General features: G+C 39.1%; 1 long non-coding RNA gene across 1 annotated transcript; it reads right to left on the minus strand.

Moving 5' to 3' along the window:
• Nucleotides 1–8697: 8697 nt before the first annotated feature.
• Nucleotides 8698–23017, minus strand: LOC140921670 (uncharacterized). The gene is made up of 3 exons (XR_012164033.1): nt 22954–23017; nt 9177–9234; nt 8698–8769 (listed from the first exon to the last, which is right to left on the minus strand). It is a non-coding gene; the product is annotated as an uncharacterized lncRNA (long non-coding RNA).
• Between the last annotated feature and the right edge of the window lie 445 nt (nt 23018–23462).

Here is a 23462-nt window from a genome sequence, read left to right on the forward strand (position 1 = left end):
TGCTGATGACGCGTCACTACCCAGATCTCGATAGTCCCTCTGATTGGCTGAAGCAAATCTGCCATGTAGTAGGACCAATCAAAAGCATTACCCAGATCTTGACAGTGATACGTCATCAGTATGGCCATTAGTTTGCAATACCATAGTCCCCCTCTACTCGCTCAAAGCAATTCTCAAACCCCAACGACGAGGTGTTTAGTCGACCTAAATGCACGACACAACCGTAGAACAAGTCTGAACATTAAATAACATGTTGCCAAATAAAATTTCACACCTTGCTACCGTTCATCTTCATGACGGGTGTCCATCCTCCATCTCCACATCCAAAATCTCCCATGTGACAAAGAATTTGAGTAGGTCTTGAATCAAAGATGACTGTTACTACCTGGCTTTGGTTCAACCTACACACAGAGACAGTTTTTGTATAGAAAATCATGCGACATTAATGACACGAGAACACTAGTGATCCCTTACTCCAACTGGACCCAACATTTAAAGCTTCGTCCCCTTGTTGCTTCAAACCCTCCAAGCTACATCGTCCGAAGGCAATTGAACGGTAGTATTCCTAAAGTTAGACAAAAAATCTGAGATGACAATTTTGCCCAAATGACCTATTATGATAAATGAATCAACTGAGCCTCACCTCAAATCAGGCTCTACTTTTGTTTTGCTTGGTAAATAATATTCCGAGGGGCGAGGCAAAACGAAATAGAGCCTGATCATTGCTCGACCATGCAAGAGAAAATGTATGAAAGCTGCTAAAATTGGGCCTGATCTCTAGGTAAATGAGCCTAGCGCTTTTAGAAGTTACATGATCCAATAGTATTCATTACTGAGCTTATGAAATATAACATGTCGGTTGGAACTGTATGTAATATACAACTCTTTTACAGCCTCCTTCTCAGGCTCTCAGCGGCAAATCCATGGGCCTGGGAATGAGTTTGCCATGTCCTCCCCCCATAACCCGTAGTTAATGTACTTATATTCGTAGAGGGAATCTTTCTGTTTGTAAGCATTTGTCGTGAATTATATAAGTAGATGTTGAAAAAGACGTTGATCATGTTACCTACTTTTGTGGCTCAAAATGATACAAGTCTTGACATGACTTTATAGCTGAAAAAGAAATAACAATCCATTTTTCCTCTTTGAATCGGTTCAATTTCCTCATCTAAGATAATAGGAGACGATCTTCGCAATCCCAGTCGACATGCTGTTCACACTGGCTAGGCAGTTCGTCGGTCTGTTACACACAGTACCTCACAAAATTGAAAAGGGAACCGAGGCCGGAAAACTTAGTTCTCTCGCTACATTATTGCTGAGCGCGATTCGAAATTAGCACACAAGCTCGAGTTACTGATAAGGAACAAACTGGACAATTTCAAGTTTGTCTTTCTTGTCAAATAACATCGCGGATAATCGACTGAGTCGCGGTCATGCGGAAACGCAGGCTGCTGATTGTAGACTGTGCAGACACTGCAGACTGTCCTGATTGTGCAGACTGCAGAGTGTAGGCTGTGCAGACTTCGCACCGCTAGACTGCAGCCTGTTCAGACTGCAGACTTTGCAGACCTTACAGACTGTCCAAACTGTGCAGACTATCCGGACGGCAGACTGCCCAGACTGCAGACAACGAAGACTGTTGATTGTTCAGACTGCGAAGACTGTCCAGACTGGAGACTATGAAGCGGACTGTTTTGACTGCAAAGACTACGCAGACTTTTGCAGGATGTGCCGACCGTGCAAACTGTGTGTGTGTGTTTTTTTTTCACAAAAGCGTAACTTAACGTTTATTACCTACTTCGCAAGATACTCCAACAAAACCTTCTCTGCAATTGCAATAAAAAGTGTGATGGTTGAAGCTTGACAAACACGTACCTCCATTGCGGCACGGCGAGGAAACGCAAGAGGTCTGAAATAGTAATATTTCGAAATATCATCGAACATTTTCTACAAAAACAGATCAGTTATTTAGAGTAGATTATTACTGAATTTACAACTACCTTCAAGAAAGAACTTAAATGATGGGAGGTCTTGTTTCTTTTATACTTCTCGGGGTTGCTGTTCTTTTCAGAGGACAACAACTCGCACCAAATCTTTTCATCGGCTGCAGTTTCGATGGCGGCCAGATTAACAGACAAGCAAGAAGGATTTCTCAAGCAATTAATGTTGCAGGCAAGCTTGTCGGAGACAGTGAATGTTTCAAGTCTAGGAACATTTAGATAGTGATGATCGTCTTGCATGAAAAAATCTTGGCGAAACCCGGAGTACAAACCTGTAGAAAGGACAGTATTTAAAAAAATTCGAAAAACAGCAGAGTATCGAAAACGCTGAAAGTTATTAAAATATATTTTCAAAGCAAAAACGCCTTTATAGCGCAAAATGTTTTAAATCTAAAAAGAAGTTAATATTAGTGTTTTGTGGACACTGAAAAACACCAGGACAAGATTTTTAAAATTAATTCCTAAAATTTTTATAAAATTAATTCAATTTAATTTAGCAAAGAAAACCACGTTATTAAAAAATTGTGTTTTCAGATTTGTTATTTCAATTTGAGCGACAAAGAAAAGTGGCAATACAACCAGCAAAAAGAATCTTTTTTGGGCTCCAGCATGGTACGTGTATGAAAACCATAATCAAAAGCCCCTTCGTTCCATTCGATATACTTTCGAAGCAAAAATCACTCGGAGAATTTATTAGCTTAAATATCACGCATCTCTTGAATCAAATTCGGTTTCTAGGTATCACTTTTATCATGAATATCGACTGAAAATAGTTTAATAATGTTTGTTCTTAGAAGCCTTTAGACTCCTTTTGTTATCCGATGCATTGCCTAGTTTTGTTGTGCACTACACAGAATACAAAAAACTGAAAAGTTACTGACACAAACTTGTTGTGGCCGTTAAAAATGCCTGAAAAATAACAACTTCATAACAATAATAGGAACTGAGATAATCAAGCAAAACTGACCTTGTGTATAAGCTGTCTCAGCAAGTACTGACAGTAAAACTTTGAAAAGAAGAAACCAAGTGAATAATGAAGAACACATGGCCGGCGTCTAAAGTTACATTTTTGATATTACATTTATCTTAGACCAAGACTCTGCTGGAGAGTGGTTTGTTTTTAAATGTTAAAAACAATTTTTTGTCAGCACCAGCCAATGGCAGCTCAACCGACCTTCGTCAATTTCGCCAACCCTTAATATCATTAGTTTCCAACCTAGTCAAACCTTGCTTGCAAAATCTTAATAGGTACGTAATAAAAAAATATAGAGGATATTACACGGTGGCGAGAAGATATGAATTTTATGTTCGAGTGGCAAGAACAATATCTCACTCGTTCGCTTCGCTCACTCGTGAGATATTGTTCTTGCCACTTGAACGTAAAATTCATATCTTCGAGCCAACGTGTAATGTTCTTTTTATTATATGGAGAAACCAATTCAACAAAAACAAAAGGCGGGAATCGTGACGTCATTGAACGATACGACACTCACAAAGGTGACATGCGGAAAATACGTCTCTCGGGTCCCGGATGAAGTGGCGTATGGAATCTACGAGTGGTTTAGTTCCCAGTAAAACACTCCTCCATATAACTCGGAATTTCTATGCATTAGAGACGGGGAGGAAAATCGATGGGAATCGATATTGTTCTTTGCTACCAAGAAGCGATGATTGTACGAAATCGTTGTTGCTTTGACAGTGGCCGTGTATTCTGATAAGATTGTATCTGATGTGGGTGAAATTTTTCGACTAGAAAGAAGTTATGTGAAAAATAAGTGGGAAAAAATGAAGTAAGGACCCTGCAAAATGGAAGTGGAAAGCACACTGTCTCATTTCAACAGACAAACGTTGGTAGGTTTAAAGGTGGCTTGTGGGAAAAATATATAGCCCACGAGCAGGCTCACTCGAGCGATCACAGGTGGCCCAAGCGTAATATGGGCCACCTGTGGCGTAATATGAGAGTTTGTATGGGAAAAATAGAGTTTGAAACTTAGATGAAATAAGAAGTAAAAGCGATAAAAGTTATCAATAAAGTGTAAATATTGTCTCTTATTTTATTACATTGTCAGGTCAGATGATGTAAAAGTACTCAAATCGCGCTGAAACTTCGTAAAAACAAAGACAACGACTCCAGGTAACAATATTTACACTTTATTGATAGCTTTTATCGCTTTTACTTCATTTATTTCATGTAAGTTTCAAACTCTATTTTTCCCCTACAAACTCTCGTATTACGCCACAGGTGGCCCATATTACGCTTGGGCCACCTGTGGTGCGATTTCGGGGAAAATGTTTGCCGTGGAGACGATAGGCAGCGTCAGCCGGGGAGAATAATAAGGCGAGGAAATGGGCGAGTAAAATAATGGGGAAGGAATTTCCCCGAAATTTCACAAGTGAGTCTGCTCGTAGGCTAGTAGGAAATTAAAATGCCTCATCTTTCAGCTAAAGATGATACGTGGAGGGATACGATAGGAAATTTGGGTGGGCTAGTGGCACATCATCCTATTTCAAACCATTCTTAAAAGATGAACAGTAAAAGAGACGACCTTGGTTCTAGTAGAGAAAGCTGTAGACAGGTCAAACCTTTACCCTATTTCAGACCCAAAAATTTCGTTAGTCGCATAAACAAAACAACTTTCTTTAATTTACCAAACATTTTTTGATGGTACATTTGTCATCTTCAGAATTACATATTGTACTATGTGAAATCGCCGTTGAATTTAAATCGCGTGCGATGTAACAGCTTAGTATCCATTGCACAAACTAATACGTTATTAGACAAAGTATTACTTACGCTAACACACTCATTACAATTTTGATTTTATTACAATTTAAGACAGGAATTGTTAAATACACAGTATTGGATAGATAATATTAAATACAGGTTGTCGACTTAACCGAGTTATATCTACTTTGCAATAAATTTAAAATGATGTTAATTTTTGAAGAAATTCAGATAAACACTTCAGACAGTGTTTATCAAAAACCTCCCCCTTACCTCCCCCTTTAAGAACGTGCATTGTTTAGGATGATTTCCAAGGAAATAAGGAAATAAGAAGACTGAGACAAGCAACGATACTTTAATAACGAGAAAAAACAAGATGCTGATTGCCAGCTGCCTAATCTGGAGTTAAACCGTTGGGAGTTAATATTAAAATATTGTAACTGCATGTCATAAGAATTCCATGCGCTTGCATTGCTTTCGAGGCGAACTGGATCTGGTGGAGCGAACATGAAAGCCGAAGAAGACGCCAGTGAGCGGACGCGAAATTCGATAGTAACGAGATCTAGAGAAGCTATTGAATTATAAAACCGCATAAAGCCATTGTGGTTCGAAAGCAAACCAGAATAATAAGCTTCAATCGAGTGAACCATCTATTTCTCAGCTCTATCAGTTTCTTTCTTTTTTTCTTAGACTCCTGCGGGCAAAAAATGGATAGCGCTCGAGAAGCAACCTTTTAATTCTCATTACTGTGGTAAAATTATTTTACAAGCTTAATTTCAGATTAAAACAATTGTTATTTAATTTTCTCACCAGTTTATCACTACAGTTTTTCTTTAAAAGTCAATCCCTTGATTAACTCAACAGTTGCAGCTTGGTATAAATTTATAGAATCAATAGCTTACAACCCACTATTCCACATTCTTTATGTGGCTTATCCATTATCAACTCCTTTATATTACATATTGGGCTTATTATGTATAACGTTATATACATTAACCAAATACCATTCACTTTAAACGCAAAGCAAATCTCTACCCTCTATACTACCCTCAAGGCAACCGAGACCACAGTTGAGGATCGAGAATGAAAAGTTACAAGATCGGGTAACACTACGTGGAGTTAACGAAGTTGATGCACGTTCGGCAAGTGTACGGAATCGCGCGATCGAAAGCGTATTAGTCATGGAAATAAAGGTTACTAAAGCACTCTATACATAACAAAGCATAAAATAATTGATAACGGCGACGGAAGGTTAACAAGAGCGCAAAAACATTCATGTGAATACTTAGTGTTAAAACGAAGATACACCTTTAAACAAGTCGGTATAAATTTGGTTTACAACATCATGGTGAGAGCTACATTCCGTTTTTAGATTTACAGGAGGTCGGTTTTGCACGAAGCTCGCAAAGACATTTAAGTGTTTGCTATAGCGCGCGTTCGAAGTAATCAGTAGTAAGTTTATAATGAATATTAACGCAAGCCGAAGTAGTCAATGATAGTGGTCGAAAGTTACCGAAAGTACCCCGAAGGATTGCGAGGGTGTTCATTCACAAGTTGGCGATAGCGCGCGTTCCAAGTAATGGTATAAGTCTCTATGAAGATTGACGCCAGTCGAGGTAGTCAATGATAGTGGTCGAAAGTTACCTAAAGTACCCCCGAAAGATGGCGAGAGTTTACGATAGCGCCGGTTCTTTCAAATGGCAAGTAAACATGAAGATTTAACGCAGGCCGAAGAAGTCAACGATAGTGGTCAAAAGTTGTCGAAAGTAACCCCGAAAGATGGGGACAGTGTTCATTTCACTGAACGCAATTTTGTAAAGGCATTTGCACGCGAAATTCGATAGTAACGAGATCTAGAGGAGCTACTGAATTAAAACCGCATAAACCCATTGTGGTTCGAAAGCAAACCAGAAAAATAAGCTTCAATCGAGTGAATCATCTATTTCTCAGCTACCTGCGGGCACAAAATGGATAGCGCTCGAGAAGCAACCTTTTAATTCTCATTACTGCGGTAAAATTATTTTACAAGCTTAAATTCTGATTAAAACAATTTTTATTTAATTTTCCCACCAGTTTATCACTGCAGTTTCTTTAAAAGTCAATCCCTTGATTAACTCAACAGTTGCAGCTTGGTATAAATTTATAGAATCAATAGCTTACAACCCACTATTCCACATTCTTTATGTGGCTTATCCATTATCAACTCCTTTACATTACATATTGGGCTTATTATGTATAACGTTATATACATTAACCAAATACCATTCACTTTAAACGCAAAGCAAATCTCTACCGTCTACCCTCAAGGCAACCGAGACCACAGTTGAGGATCGAGAATGAAAAGTTACAAGATCGGGTAACATTGCGTGAAGTTAACGAAGTTGATGCACGTTCGCCAAGTGTACGGAATCGCGCGATCGAAAGCGTATTAGTTATAGAAATAAAGGTTACTAAAGCACTCTATACACAACAAAGCATAAAATAATTGATAACGGCGACGGAAGGTTAACAAGAGCGCAAAAACATTCATGTAAATACATAGTGTTAAAAAGAAGATACACCTTTAAACAAGTCGGTATAAATTTGGTTTAAAACATTATGGTGACAGCTAGAGGCCCTTTTTAGATTTACAGGAGGCCGGTTTTGCGCGAAGCTCGCAAAGACATTTAAATGTTTGCTATAGCGCGCGTTCGAAGTAATCAGTAGTAAGTTTATAATGAATATTAACGCAAGCCGAAGTAGTCAGCAATAGTGGTCGAAAGTTACCGAAAGTACCCTGAAGGATTGCGAGGGTGCTCATTAACGTTATAGTGTTCACAAGTTGGCGATAGCGCGCGTTCCAAGTAATGGTACAAGTCTCTATGAAGACTGACGCAAGCCGAAGTAGTCAATGATAGTGGTCGAAAGTTACCGAAAGTACCCCGAAGGATTGCGAGGGTGTTCATTAACATTATAGTGTTCACAAGTTGGCGAAAGTTACCGAAAGTACCCCGAAGGGTGTTCATTAACATTTTAGTGTTCACAAGTTGGCGATAGCGCGCGTTCGAAGTAATGGTACTCATAAGGTTCTATGAAGACTGACGCAAGTCGAAGTAGTCAATGATAGTGGTCGAAAGTTACCGAAAGTACCCCGAAGGATGGCAAGAGTATTCATTTTGACAAAGGCATATAACCATTTACGATAGCGCCGGTTCGTAGAAATGGTAAGTAAACATGAAGACTTAACGCAGGCCGAAGAAGTCAAAGATAGTGGTCAAAAGTTGCCGAAAGTATCCCCGAAAGATGGGGACAGTGTTCATTTCAATGAACGCAATTTTGTAAAGGCATTACTGTAAGCGTTTACCATAGCGCGTGTTCGAAGTTATGGTAGGTCTAGTATTTGAAGATTAACGCAAGCCAAAGTAGTCAACGAGTACCCCCGAAAAATGGCGAGAGTGTTCATTACAGTCATTTAAGTGTTTAGGAACACGAAGATTAACATTAAAGATATTTTGAATAGACCTATCCTTAATAATTTCAGAACACACAAAAAAAAGCCATTGTTGCCCAGTAGCAGTTGTTTCCGTAAGAAGGAAAGTCCTCCTTCGAAAATGTTGACTGCTACTGTAGCAGAATTCTACAAAGTTTTATTTAGCTTTTATATTACTGGAAAAAAAAAATTGTTAGATTAATTTTCTAAAGTATTTCATCTTGATCGCTACATCTTCACTTTAGCTGTATCGTAACACGCAGGCATTTCTTCAGATGTTCAACTTGAGAAACACGTCCTAAAACAGAAGAAAGTGCAATGTTTATCAGTAGACTGTAGAAATAGAGAAATTTGAGTACTGGTTATTTTTGTGCTCTTGTTTTTCGCGTTGGTTAGTTATTTAAGTGATTTACAGTCTAACAGCCCGTTATTTTTTGGACCGCCCCTGTTCGAACCCTGTTGCAAAAACTGGGGTTATTCAATTCTTCTCAAGAGATAACGTACCTTTCATTGTTGGTGTTGTTTCATCAGCTAGTACAGGTTCCACCAGATGACGATTTTTCAATCTTTGTAAACTATAAAAGTGCAATTTAAAAAAGGAACCTGAACTCAGTAAATATAACGACCAAAGTAAGTATCTGTTAGCAAAATATATATAAAGAATCTCAACGATAAAAAATTCAGGTACTTCTGCCAAACCCAACACCATTTTCGGGTTTAAACGTACTTTTTGCAATAAGCACATATAAGAAACTTATTTTTCTGGCTCCCGTTTGCTATAGAGATAAATGAGTTCATTTCAGTCGTTCACTTCTTTGTTCTCTATTCTCTCACTAGCAAACGACGCCGGGTACTACACATACGATGTTGTGCTCTTATTCTAGAGTATATCAATCCGAACTCCTCGAGCTCCTCGTGGTGCTCGACACCTAGGCCTAAGGAGAAAACCGGGGATTAATGCAAAGAAACATATCCCTTATACCTGAAGCGTAGAAAACGCCTCCCCACGTGATGAACAAAAATAACCGGGTAGATTCAATCTATAAAATAAAAAAGCTAAAGAAAAAGAAACAAGCGCTTAGAGGATGTTACCAACAGACGTAAATTGAACTAATACAACCTATTTTGATTTGCACCGATAAGGGATATAGATAAGAAATGAAGTTTAACGGCCACTAAAAATATCTGACCATCAGCAGATATTCTTAGTGGGCCGTGACATAAAAAATCATATCAATAAAGACAAGTCGACTCTCACTGCACCCTCAAATAGCATTTTCCCTGTAACAACAACTGCGCATAATCGTAAAGTTACATTGTAAATACAATAAATTCATTTCCGACGTCTCCACTTAGATATATTTAAAGCGTCCAGCAAAAGCCTTGTTATAACCTGCAAAGATATAACAGTGGAGAGTCAAACACTTAAATAATTTCCAGGTTCAAATCTATGTTTACTAAGTGAAATATACAATTTGAATCATTACAGTTATTATCTTTTTATGGTATCTAATCATCTAATGGTATATCAGTAATAATAATAATAACAATAACAATTATAATAATAGTAATAATTCTATTAAAAGTTTATTAACAGATCCATGAAGTGTCTCTTCCATGTTAAATGAAATTATACGCAATTAAAAATAAATTAAATTAAAGTGAAAACAGTTCTCTCCTCAAATAAAATGATAGTGACTGCAAATCCCATTGGCCCTAGTTAAGAGCAGATATCAGGCAAAGACATTACGGGAGTTCTCATATCTTCTCAAGTGGAAACTTTCTAAGGGTATATCTCCTTGGTCCTAATTAACAGCAGATTTCAGGCAAATGCAATTGGGTGTTCTTCTTCTCAGACTAAGGAGCTCCAGTCTCCCTTGATTGCTGGGTTGGAATCCCAGTTTATCTAATTTTAATAGTAAGTAATAACTACGATAGACTGAAGTATCAGTCCAGGGAACTCCTGACTCCATTGCTTGCTGGGTTGGAGTCCCAGTTTCTCTAATTTTCATAGTAAGTAATAACTATGATAGACTGAAGTATCAGCCAAGGAAGCCCATGAATCCCTTGCTTGCTGGGTTGGAATACCACTTTATCTAGTTTTAATATAAGTTTCATCTATTATTGACTAAAGTATCAGTCCAGGGAGCTCCTCTCTCCCTTGCTTGCTGGGCTAGAATCCCAGTTTATCTAGTTTTAATAGTATTAGTTTCATCTATTATTGACTAAAGTATTAGTCCAGGGAGCTCCTCTCTCCCTTGCTTGCTGGGCTAGAATCCCAGTTTATCTAGTTTTAATAGTATTAGTTTCATCTATTATTGACTAAAGTATCAGTCCAGGGAGCTCCTCTCTCCCTTGCTTGCTGGGCTAGAATCCCAGTTTATCTAGTTTTAATAGTATTAGTTTCATCTATTATTGACTGAAGTATCAGTCCAGGGAGCCTCTGTCTCCCTTTCTTGTTGGGTTGGAATCCCTGTTTATCTAGTTTTAATAAAAAGTTTCATCTATTATTGACTAAAGTATCAGTCCAGGGAGCTTCTGTCTCCCTTGCTTACTGGGTTGAAATAACAGTTTATCTAGTTTTAATAGTAAGTTTCACCTATTATTGACTGAAGTATCAGTCCGGGAGCTCCTGTCTACCTTGCTTGCTGGGTTAGAATCCCAGTTTATCTAGTTTTAAAAGAAGGTTTCATCTATTATTGACTGAAGTATCAGTCCAGGGAGCTCCTGTCTCCCTTGCTTGCTGGGTTGGAATCCCAGTTTATCTAGTTTTAATAGTAAGTTTTATCTATTATTGACTGAAGCATCAGTCCAGGGAGCTCCTGTCTCCCTTGCTTGCGGGTTGGAATCCCATTTTATCTAGTTTTAATAGTAAGTTTTATCTATTATTGACTGAAGCATCAGTCCAGGGAGCTCCTGTCTCCCTTGCTTGCCGGTTTAAATCCCAGTTTATCTAGTTTTTATAGTAAGTTTCATCTATTATTGACTGAAGTATCAGTCCAAGGAGCTCCTGTCTCTCTTGCTTGCTGGGTTGGAATCCCAGTTTATCTAGTTTTAAGAGTAAGTTTCATCTATTAATGACTGAAGTATCGGTCCGGGAGCTCCTGTTCCCCTTGCTTGGTTGGTTGGAATCCCAGTTTATCTAGTTTTAATAGTAAGTTTCATCTATTATTGACTAAAGTATCAGTCCAGGGAGCTGCTGTCTCCCTTGTTTGCTGGGTTGGAATCCCAGATTATCTAGTTTTAATAGTAAGTTTCACCTATTAATGACTGAAGTATCAGTCTAGGAAGCTCCTGTCTCTCTTGCTTGCTGGGTTGTAATCCCAGTTTATCTAGTTTTAATAGTAAGTTTCATCTATTATTGACTGAAGTATCAGTCCAGGGAGCTCCTGTCTCCGTTGCTTGCTGGGTTGGAATCCTAGATTATCTAGTTTTAATAGTAAGTTTCACCTATTATTGACTGAAGTATCAGTCCAGGGAGCTCCTGTCTCCCTTGCTTGCTGGGTTGGAATCCCAGTTTATCTAGTTTTAATACTAAGTTTCATCTATTATTGACTGAAGTATCAGTGCAGGGAGCTGCTGTCTCCCTTTCTTGCTGGGTTGGAATCTCAGTTTATCTAGTTTTAATAGTAAGTTTTATCTATTCTTGACTGAAGTATCAGTCCGGGAGGTACTGTCTCCCTTGGTTGCTGGGCTGGAATCCGAGTTACCCTAAGTGCATATTACTTTGAAAATCAGTGAGCGGTACACCGCTACGGCCCGTGCAGTATCACTCGTAAAGCTCTGCACCACTGCAGAATGAGTCGATAAGCACTTGAGTGCAACGGCCGTTTTCTTATCAGGCGCCCAATACATCACCTGTCGGTCAGAGGCGACCACCCAGACCTCGGTGTAACTGATGGCTCAGTACCACTCTCACCGCATAAGTAGACAAGCACCCTGTGGAACGCATGAAACCCTCCAGCAGGCTTGAGGCCACTGTATTGGCAACAATAAGCCAACTTTGTTTTTGGAATCCCCTTTTTCTACTTATGGCTGCTATTAAATTTATTGAAAGAATTGCTGCTGCTCGAACAGTATAATACTATCAATAATAATTAAAGCTAAGGTGTAATGCACCTCATTTAGTTCTAGAATTAGGGTATTAAAGGTTCAACTACATGCATAATAGACTCTAGTGTCACTCCAGGTATTACTTAGCTTATTAATTCTAGCTTGCTGCATTGGAATCCCAGTAAATGCTTTCTTTTAACAGTAAGTTTCATCTCTCATTGACTGAAGTATCAGTCCAGGGAGCCCCTGTCTCCCTTGCTTGCAGGGTTGGAATCCCAGTATATCTAGTTTTAATAGTACATTTTATCTGTTATAGACTGAAGTATCAGTCCAGGGAGCTCCTGTCTCCCTTGCTTGCTGAGTTGGAATCCCAGTTTATCCAGTTTTAATAGTAAGTTTCGTCTATTATTGACTGAAGTATCAGTCCAGAGAGCTCCTGTCTCCCTTGCTTGCTGGGTTGGAATCCCAGTTTATCTATTTTTAATAGTAAGTAATAACTATTAAAGACTGAAGTATCAGTCCAGGGAGCCCATGTCTCCCTTGCTTGCTGGGTTGGAATCCCAGTTAATCTACTTTTAATAGTAAGTAATAACACTATCAAACACTGAAGTATCAGTCCAGGGAGCTCCTGTCTCCCTTGCTTACTGAGTTGGAATCCCAGTTTATCTAGTTTTAATAGTAAGTTTCATCTATTAATGACTGAAGTATCAGTCCAGGGAGCCTCTGTCTCCCTTGCTTGCTGGGTTGGAATCCCAGTTTATCTAGTGTTAACACTAAGTTTTATCAAATATTGTCTGAAGTATCAGTCCAGGGAGCTGCTGTGTCCCTTGCTTGCTGGGTTGGAATCCCATTTTATCTAGTTTTAATACTAAGTTTTATCTATTATTGACTGAAGAATCAGTCCAGGGAGCTCCTGTTTCCCTTGCTTGCTGGGTTGGAATCCCTGTTTACCTACTTTTAATAGTAAGTTTCATCTATTATTGACTGAAGTATCAGTCCAGGGAGCTCCTGTCTCCCTTGCTTGCTGGGTTGGAATCCCAGTTTATCTAGTTTTAATAGTAATTTTATCTATTATTGACTGAGGTATCAGTGCTGGGAGCTCCTGTCTCCCTTGCTTGCTGGGTTGGAATCCTAGTTTATCTAGTTTTAATAGTAAGTTTCATCTATTATTGACTGAAGTATCAGTCGAGGGAGCGCCTGTCTCCCTTGCTTGCTGGGTTGGAATCCCAGTTTATCTAGTTTTAATAGTAAGTTTCATCTATTAATGACTGAAGTATCAGTGCTGGGAGCTCCTGTCTCCCTTGCTTGCTGGGTTGGAATCCTAGTTTATCTAGTTTTAATAGTAAGTTTCATCTATTATTGACTGAAGTATCAGTGCAGGGAGCTGCTGTCTCCCTTTCTTGCTGGGTTGGAATCTCAGTTTATCTAGTTTTAATAGTAAGTTTTATCTATTCTTGACTGAAGTATCAGTCCGGGAGCTACTGTCTCCCTTGGTTGTTGGGCTGGAATCCCAGTTACCCTAAGTGCATATTACTTTGAAAATCAGTGATAATCTTCTTAGAGCAACAACTCTTTCCAAGAAAATCTGAAATTATACCTAAAATAACTGAGATTTTTTTTATTTAAACAAAAAAAAAAAAAAAAATTAAAGGCTCGAAAAAACCCGTTTCGTTACAGAAGCTGAGATATGGCATGACCTAAAGAAAAGGGTGTATGGCCTGTGCAGTATCCGAGACGCACGTGAGTGCAACGGCCATATAAATTGGGGGACCTCCGCTTGCGTCCAAACCGGGACACCTGGGCATGAGCGCTTACAACAGACTTGTTTCGTGACAGAAGCTGAGATATGGCATGACCCGATGAGCGGTACACCGCTACGGCCCGTGCAGTATCACTCATAAAGCTCTGCACCACTGCAGAATGAGTCGATAAGCACTTGAGTGCAACGGCCGTTTTCTTATCAGGCGCCCAATACATCACCTGTCGGTCAGAGGCGACCACCCAGACCTCGGTGTAACTGATGGCTCAGTACCACTCTCACCGCATAAGTAGACAAGCACCCTGTGGAACGCACGAAACCCTCCACCTGGCTTGAGGCCACTGTATTGGCAACAATAAGCCAACTTTGTTTTTGGAATCCCCTTTTTCTACTTATGGCTGCTATTAAATTTATTGAAAGAATTGCTGCTGCTCGAACAGTATAATACTATCAATAATAATTAAAGCTAAGGTGTAATGCACCTCATTTAGTTCTAGAATTAGGGTATTAAAGGTTCAACTACATGCATAATAGACTCTAGTGTCACTCCAGGTATTACTTATCTTATTAATTCTAGCTTGCTGCATTGGAATCCCAGTAAATGCTTTCTTTTAACAGTAAGTTTCATCTCTCATTGACTGAAGTATCAGTCCAGGGAGCCCCTGTCTCCCTTGCTTGCAGGGTTGGAATCCCAGTATATCTAGTTTTAATAGTACATTTTATCTGTTATAGACTGAAGTATCAGTCCAGGGAGCTCCTGTCTCCCTTGCTTGCTAAGTTGGAATCCCAGTTTATCCAGTTTTAATAGTAAGTTTCGTCTATTATTGACTGAAGTATCAGTCCAGGGAGCTCCTGTCTCCCTTGCTTCCTGGGTTGGAATCCCAGTTTATCTAGTTTTAATAGTAAGTAATAACTATTGAAGACTGAAGTATCAGTCCAGGGAGCCCATGTCTCCCTTGCTTGCTGGGTTGGAATCCCAGTTAATCTACTTTTAATAGTAAGTAATAACACTATCAAACACTGAAGTATCAGTCCAGGGAGCTCCTGTCTCCCTTGCTTGCTGGGTTGGAATCCTAGTTTATCTAGTTTTAATACTAAGTTTCATCTATTATTGACTGAAGTATCAGTGCAGGGCGCTGCTGTCTCCCTTTCTTGCTGGGTTGGAATCCCAGTTTATCTAGTTTTAATAGTAAGTTTTATCTATTCTAAGTATCAGTCCGGGAGCTCCTGTCTCCCTTGGTTGCTGGGCTGGAATCCCAGTTACCCTAAGTGCATATTACTTTGAAAATCAGTGATAATCTTCTTAGAGCAACAACTCTTTCCAAGAAAATCTGAAATTATACCTAAAATAACTGAGATTTTTTTCATTTAAACAAAAAAAAAAAAAAAAAAATTAAAGGCTTGAAAAAACCCGTTTCTTTACAGAAGCTGAGATATGGCATGACCTAAAGAAAAGGGTGTATGGCCTGTGCAGTATCCGAGACGCACGTGAGTGCAACGGCCATATAAATTGGGGGACCTCCGCTTGCGTCCAAACCGGGACACCTGGGCATGAGCGCTTACAACAGACTTGTTTCGTGACAGAAGCTGAGATATGGCATGACCCGATGAGCGGTACACTGCTACGGCCCGTGCAGTATCACTCGTAAAGCTCTGCACCACTGCAGAATGAGTCGATAAGCACTTGAGTGCAACGGCCGTTTTCTTATCAGGCGCCCAATACATCACCTGTCGGTCAGAGGCGACCACCCAGACCTCGGTGTAACTGATGGCTCAGTACCACTCTCACCGCATAAGTAGACAAGCACCCTGTGGAACGCACGAAACCCTCCACCTGGCTTGAGGCCACTGTATTGGCAACAATAAGCCAACTTTGTTTTTGGAATCCCCTTTTTCTACTTATGGCTGCTATTAAATTTATTGAAAGAATTGCTGCTGCTCGAACAGTATAATACTATCAATAATAATTAAAGCTAAGGTGTAATGCACCTCATTTAGTTCTAGAATTAGGGTATTAAAGGTTCAACTACATGCATAATAGACTCTAGTGTCACTCCAGGTATTACTTATCTTATTAATTCTAGCTTGCTGCATTGGAATCCCAGTAAATGCTTTCTTTTAACAGTAAGTTTCATCTCTCATTGACTGAAGTATCAGTCCAGGGAGCCCCTGTCTCCCTTGCTTGCAGGGTTGGAATCCCAGTATATCTAGTTTTAATAGTACATTTTATCTGTTATAGACTGAAGTATCAGTCCAGGGAGCTCCTGTCTCCCTTGCTTGCTAAGTTGGAATCCCAGTTTATCCAGTTTTAATAGTAAGTTTCGTCTATTATTGACTGAAGTATCAGTCCAGGGAGCTCCTGTCTCCCTTGCTTCCTGGGTTGGAATCCCAGTTTATCTAGTTTTAATAGTAAGTAATAACTATTAAAGACTGAAGTATCAGTCCAGGGAGCCCATGTCTCCCTTGCTTGCTGGGTTGGAATCCCAGTTAATCTACTTTTAATAGTAAGTAATAACACTATCAAACACTGAAGTATCAGTCCAGGGAGCTCCTGTCTCCCTTGCTTGCTGGGTTGGAATCCCAGTTTATCTAGTTTTAATACTAAGTTTCATCTATTATTGACTGAAGTATCAGTGCAGGGCGCTGCTGTCTCCCTTTCTTGCTGGGTTGGAATCCCAGTTTATCTAGTTTTAATAGTAAGTTTTATCTATTCTAAGTATCAGTCCGGGAGCTCCTGTCTCCCTTGGTTGCTGGGCTGGAATCCCAGTTACCCTAAGTGCATATTACTTTGAAAATCAGTGATAATCTTCTTAGAGCAACAACTCTTTCCAAGAAAATCTGAAATTATACCTAAAATAACTGAGATTTTTTTCATTTAAACAAAAAAAAAAAAAAAAAAATTAAAGGCTTGAAAAAACCCGTTTCTTTACAGAAGCTGAGATATGGCATGACCTAAAGAAAAGGGTGTATGGCCTGTGCAGTATCCGAGACGCACGTGAGTGCAACGGCCATATAAATTGGGGGACCTCCGCTTGCGTCCAAACCGGGACACCTGGGCATGAGTGCTTACAACAGACTTGTTTCGTGACAGAAGCTGAGATATGGCATGACCCGATGAGCGGTACACTGCTACGGCCCGTGCAGTATCACTCGTAAAGCTCTGCACCACTGCAGAATGAGTCGATAAGCACTTGAGTGCAACGGCCGTTTTCTTATCAGGCGCCCAATACATCACCTGTCGGTCAGAGGCGACCACCCAGACCTCGGTGTAACTGATGGCTCAGTACCACTCTCACCGCATAAGTAGACAAGCACCCTGTGGAACGCACGAAACCCTCCACCTGGCTTGAGGCCACTGTATTGGCAACAATAAGCCAACTTTGTTTTTGGAATCCCCTTTTTCTACTTATGGCTGCTATTAAATTTATTGAAAGAATTGCTGCTGCTCGAACAGTATAATACTATCAATAATAATTGAAGCTAAGGTTTAATGCACCTCATTTAGTTCAAGAATTAGGGTATTAAAGGTTCAACTACATGCATAATAGACTCTAGTGTCACTCCAGGTATTACTTATCTTATTAATTCTAGCTTGCTGCATTGGAATCCCAGTAAATGCTTTCTTTTAAAAGTAAGTTTCATCTCTCATTGACTGAAGTATAAGTCCAGGGAGCCCCTGTCTCCCTTGCTTGCTGGGTTGGAATCCCAGTTTATCTAATTTTAATAGTAAGTAATAACACTATTAAAGACTGAAGTATCAGACCAAGGAGCTCGTGTCTTCCTTGCTTGCTGGGTTGGAATCCCAGTTTATCTTCTTTTAATAGTAAGTAATAACACTATTAAAGACTGAAGTATAAGTCCAGGGAGCTCCTGTCTCCCTTGCTTGCTGGGTTGGAATCCCAGTTTATCTAATTTTAACAGTAAGTAATAACACTATTAAAGACTGAAGTATCAGTCCAGGGAGCTCCTGTCTCGCTTGCTTGCTGGGTTGGAATCCCAGTTTATCTAATTTTAATGGTAAGTAATAACTATTAAAGATGGAGTTATCAGTCCTGGGAGCTCCTGTCTCCCTTGCTTGCTGGGTTGGAATCCCAGTTTATCTAATTTCAATAGTAAGTAATAACAGTATTAAAGACTGAAGTAACAGTCCAGGGAGCTCCTGTCTCGCTTGCTTGCTGGGTTGGAATCCCAGTTTATCTACTTTAAATAGTAAGTAATAGCACTATTAAAGACTGAAGTATCAGTCCAGGGATCTCTTGTCTCCCTTGCTTGCTGGGTTGGAATCCCAGTTTATCTAATTTCAATAGTAAGTAATAACAGTATTAAAGACTGAAGTAACAGTCCAGGGAGCTCCTGTCTCGCTTGCTTGCTGGCTTGGAATCCCAGTTTATCTACTTTTAATAGTAAGTAATAACACTATTAAAGACTGAAGTATCAGTCCAGGGAGCTTGTGTCTCCCTTGCTTGCTTCGTTGGAATCCCAGTTCATCTAATTTTAATAGTAAGTAATAACAATATTATAGACTGAAGTATAAGTCCAGGGAGCTTGTGTCTCCCTTGCTTGCTTCGTTGGAATCCCAGTTTATCTAATTTTAATAGTAAGTAATAACAATATTATAGACTGAAGTATCAGTCCAGGGAGCTCCTGTCTCCCTTGCTTGCTGGGTTGGAATCCCAGTTTATCTAATTTCAATAGTAAGTAATAACAGTATTAAAGACTGAAGTAACAGTCCAGGGAGCTCCTGTCTCGCTTGCTTGCTGGGTTGGAATCCCAGTTTATCTAATTTCAATAGTAAGTAATAACAGTATTAAAGACTGAAGTAACAGTCCAGGGAGCTCCTGTCTCGCTTGCTTGCTGGGTTGGAATCCCAGTTTATCTACTTTTAATAGTAAGTAATAAGACTATTAAAGACTGAAGTATCAGTCCAGGGAGCTTGTGTCTCCCTTGCTTGCTTCGTTGGAATTCCAGTTTATCTAATTTTAATAGTAAGTAATAACAATATTATAGACTGAAGTATCAGTCCAGGGAGCTCCCGTCTCGCTTGCTTGCTGGGTTGGAATCCCAGTTTATCTACTTTAAATAGTAAGTAATAGCACTATTAAAGACTGAAGTATCAGTCCAGGGATCTCTTGTCTCCCTTGCTTGCTGGGTTGGAATCCCAGTTTATCTAATTTCAATAGTAAGTAATAACAGTATTAAAGACTGAAGTAACAGTCCAGGGAGCTCCTGTCTCGCTTGCTTGCTGGGTTGGAATCCCAGTTTATCTACTTTTAATAGTAAGTAATAACACTATTAAAGACTGAAGTATCAGTCCAGGGAGCTTGTGTCTCCCTTGCTTGCTTCGTTGGAATCCCAGTTCATCTAATTTTAATAGTAAGTAATAACAATATTATAGACTGAAGTATCAGTCCAGGGAGCTTGTGTCTCCCTTGCTTGCTTCGTTGGAATCCCAGTTTATCTAATTTTAATAGTAAGTAATAACAATATTATAGACTGAAGTATCAGTCCAGGGAGCTCCTGTCTCCCTTGCTTGCTGGGTTGGAATCCCAGTTTATCTAATTTCAATAGTAAGTAATAACAGTATTAAAGACTGAAGTAACAGTCCAGGGAGCTCCTGTCTCGCTTGCTTGCTGGGTTGGAATCCCAGTTTATCTACTTTTAATAGTAAGTAATAAGACTATTAAAGACTGAAGTATCAGTCCAGGGAGCTTGTGTCTCCCTTGCTTGCTTCGTTGGAATCCCAGTTTATCTAATTTTAATAGTAAGTAATAACAATATTATAGACTGAAGTATCAGTCCAGGGATCTCTTGTCTCCCTTGCTTGCTGGGTTGGAATCCCAGTTTATCTAATTTCAATAGTAAGTAATAACAGTATTAAAGACTGAAGTAACAGTCCAGGGAGCTCCTGTCTCGCTTGCTTGCTGGGTTGGAATCCCAGTTTATCTACTTTTAATAGTAAGTAATAACACTATTAAAGACTGAAGTATCAGTCCAGGGAGCTTGTGTCTCCCTTGCTTGCTTCGTTGGAATCCCAGTTCATCTAATTTTAATAGTAAGTAATAACAATATTATAGACTGAAGTATCAGTCCAGGGAGCTTGTGTCTCCCTTGCTTGCTTCGTTGGAATCCCAGTTCATCTAATTTTAATAGTAAGTAATAACAATATTATAGACTGAAGTATCAGTCCAGGGAGCTTGTGTCTCCCTTGCTTGCTTCGTTGGAATCCCAGTTTATCTAATTTTAATAGTAAGTAATAACAATATTATAGACTGAAGTATCAGTCCAGGGAGCTCCTGTCTCCCTTGCTTGCTGGGTTGGAATCCCAGTTTATCTAATTTCAATAGTAAGTAATAACAGTATTAAAGACTGAAGTAACAGTCCAGGGAGCTCCTGTCTCGCTTGCTTGCTGGGTTGGAATCCCAGTTTATCTACTTTTAATAGTAAGTAATAAGACTATTAAAGACTGAAGTATCAGTCCAGGGAGCTTGTGTCTCCCTTGCTTGCTTCGTTGGAATCCCAGTTTATCTAATTTTAATAGTAAGTAATAAGACTATTAAAGACTGAAGTATCAGTCCAGGGAGCTCCTGTCTCCCTTGCTTGCTGGGTTGGAATCCCAGTTTATCTAATTTTAATAGTAAGTAATAACACTATTATAGACTGAAGTATCAGTCTAGGGAGCTCCTGTCTCGCTTGCTTGAAAGGTTGGAATCCCAGTTTATCTAATTTTAATAGTAAGTAATAACTATTAAAGATGGAGGTATCAGTCCAGGGAGCCCCTGTCTCGCTTGCTTGCTGGGTTGGAATCCCAGTTGATCTAATTTCAATAGTAAGTAATAACAGTATTAAAGACTGAAGTAACAGTCCAGGGAGCTCCTGTCTCCCTTGCTTGCTGGGTTGGAATCCCAGTTTTTCTAAGTGTAATAGTAAGTAATAACTATTAACGACTGAAGTATCAGTCCAGGGAGCTGCCGTCTCCCTTGCTTGCTGGGTTGGAATCCCAGTTTATCTAAGTTTAATAGTAAGTAATAAGTATTAAAGACTGAAGTTTCAGTCCAGGGAGCCCCTGTCTACCTTGCTTGCTGGGTTGGAATCCCAGTTTATCTACACATTTTTAATAGCAAGTTTTAACTATCAACTTGCTGGGTTGGAAATGCCAGGTTATCTAGTGTTTTTAAAAATCGTAAGTTAAAAATAGTAAGTGCCATCTATTATAGACTAAGGTATTAGTCCAGGGTGGAGGATTACTTTTTGTGTGTTTCCATAGTGTTATCTGGCATAAAACCTTTATGCAAAACTACTGCCAATGGGGAGAGGTTATTAACTTTATATAAATATTATGTATTATGTCATAGTTTAGGGAGCAGCTGTCTCCCATTTTTGGTGAGTTGGAATCCCAGTTGTAAATGTAAATTGCTTTTTATAAATATCAGAATTTTTATGTATTCTAATACTTCAAGGAAGGTCCTTAGGAGCCATAATTTATTAAGTCACTAAATAAAGATCGGGATTGGGGTTGTTACAAGCTCCAAGCTCTTACCATTTTGAAAATATCCTGGTTTAGTTGGGTCAGCACTGTACAATTAATGACTGTACTTCTGTTAGATTGTTTTTAGATTGTTACCTACATGAGTGAAGAAGACAAAAAAAAATTAGTAAAAGCATAACAAAATGATGATGTCAGATATGATTTGTTGAAATACTCTTTATCTGGCAGTCACAATTTTATTGTGATAGGTTTTTGAAATCAGTGATTACCTATCACAAGTTAGGTTCCCTAGCCTTAGCTAGTACATAATATCCCTAACCATGATTGGATTTATTTATCTAATTTAAAGCAAGGAAAATTACTGGCACATAATTAAGACCTTTCAAATCATTTTGTTTTTGGAGCCCGCACGTTTGAAACAACTTTAATATACCTTCACTTCTCTTAGATTGAGTTATCTAAAAAGAGTAATCAAAACTTATGCGCAGAGCAAAACAAAGTACCCAATAAAAAAGGAAGCTAACTCTCTCTCTCTCGGCGATTCACGCGTAGCCCTAGTATTTAAACCGTGGCTGCTTATTTGTGTTATTTACAAAAGTGACTGAAATCCCAGGAGTGTGCCCCCCGGTTCTCCAAGTCCTGACCGTTTTTAGACCAAAAAGGTGCAAAAACCATACCCTTTGGGGTGGCACATACCTAGTTGGCTTATATAAGGGGGATTACTCCCCAGGAGAAAATCCATGTATCTTAAAAATTCTGTCCACGGGCCTGGGTGTCTTTAAATGCTTCATTTGATCGAGGCACTTTGAAAAGGAAAGAATTGGTTTGAAGGGTTGATATTAAACCAAACAGTTCAAAGGCGCTTAAATAAAAAGTTGTACGACTCTCTTCAGTTAACGAAAAAGGGAATAATTTTTTAAATTTTAGTAAGTGGATGCAGTCTAAGAAGACAGCATGTCACAATATTATTTCTACTTTCTATTCTCGAACACCCATGTCCCATTTTAGTCTATTTGCTCATTAGGATAATGCTAATTAAAGTTTGTATTCAATTGTTCAGAAAGCTGCTGCCTCCCAGTTCTTTGCTGAGTATGAATGACAGTTGAGTTGGTGTATATTTTCTTATAGACTGACTTTGCACGTTATAGTTCAGGGAGAAATGTGTATCCCATTTCTTTGCTAGGTTCGAATCCCAGTTGACCCCTAAGTATATATTATTGTTTAATCAAAGTTTTTATGTAAAAGTTAGAATATATCATAGGGCATCAAACATAATTCCCAGCTGGCATCCTTTGCATGTTTGAGAGGGACAGCATTATGTCTTATGCCATTTATCATGCAGTTTGAATTTTACAGTGTAGTTTGTTTTGACCTTGAATTCTGGTATCTTCTACACTGTGTTGCTATCTTGACTGCTTAATGTATATAAATAGAATAAAATTATTTTAATATTGTATTTACCTTTCTTGTTTCTTGTTGGTCAAATCTTTTAAATTGTGCCTGACTGATCTCTTGGCATATCTCTAGGTGATAAAGAAATGAACTTAATTAACTTACGGTCTCATACTTTCTCGAAAACAAAACTGAAGCCCTTGTAATTTCGAAAAGCCTCAAGTTCCCCTACGATGACCGAACAGATGCAAATTTTATAGCCCCGCTTAGAATGCACTTCTAGAGATTTAAAAGTACTGTAGTCTACATTAGGTTCTCATTAAGTGGCGGCAGCCGGCTAAAAACTGGCTACTTCGAGTTTTGAGCCGCCTACTTTGGGAACTACAGGAAGGTGCGAAAGATAAAGCCTGAAATCACCGCCTACTTTTACATCCTAGCCATCTACTCGATAAGGAGAACTCTTTCATAATTTCAACGCAATTAGGAGGAAATCTTCGTTGGGTGCCCCCTGTAAATATGTATACCTTTTTCTTCTAATTCTATTGACTTCTTTGGTATTTTGGTTTTTATATTGCAGA

This window comes from Porites lutea, chromosome 12 (assembly GCF_958299795.1).
Source record: "Porites lutea chromosome 12, jaPorLute2.1, whole genome shotgun sequence".
In the NCBI taxonomy this organism is placed as follows: domain Eukaryota; kingdom Metazoa; phylum Cnidaria; class Anthozoa; order Scleractinia; family Poritidae; genus Porites; species Porites lutea.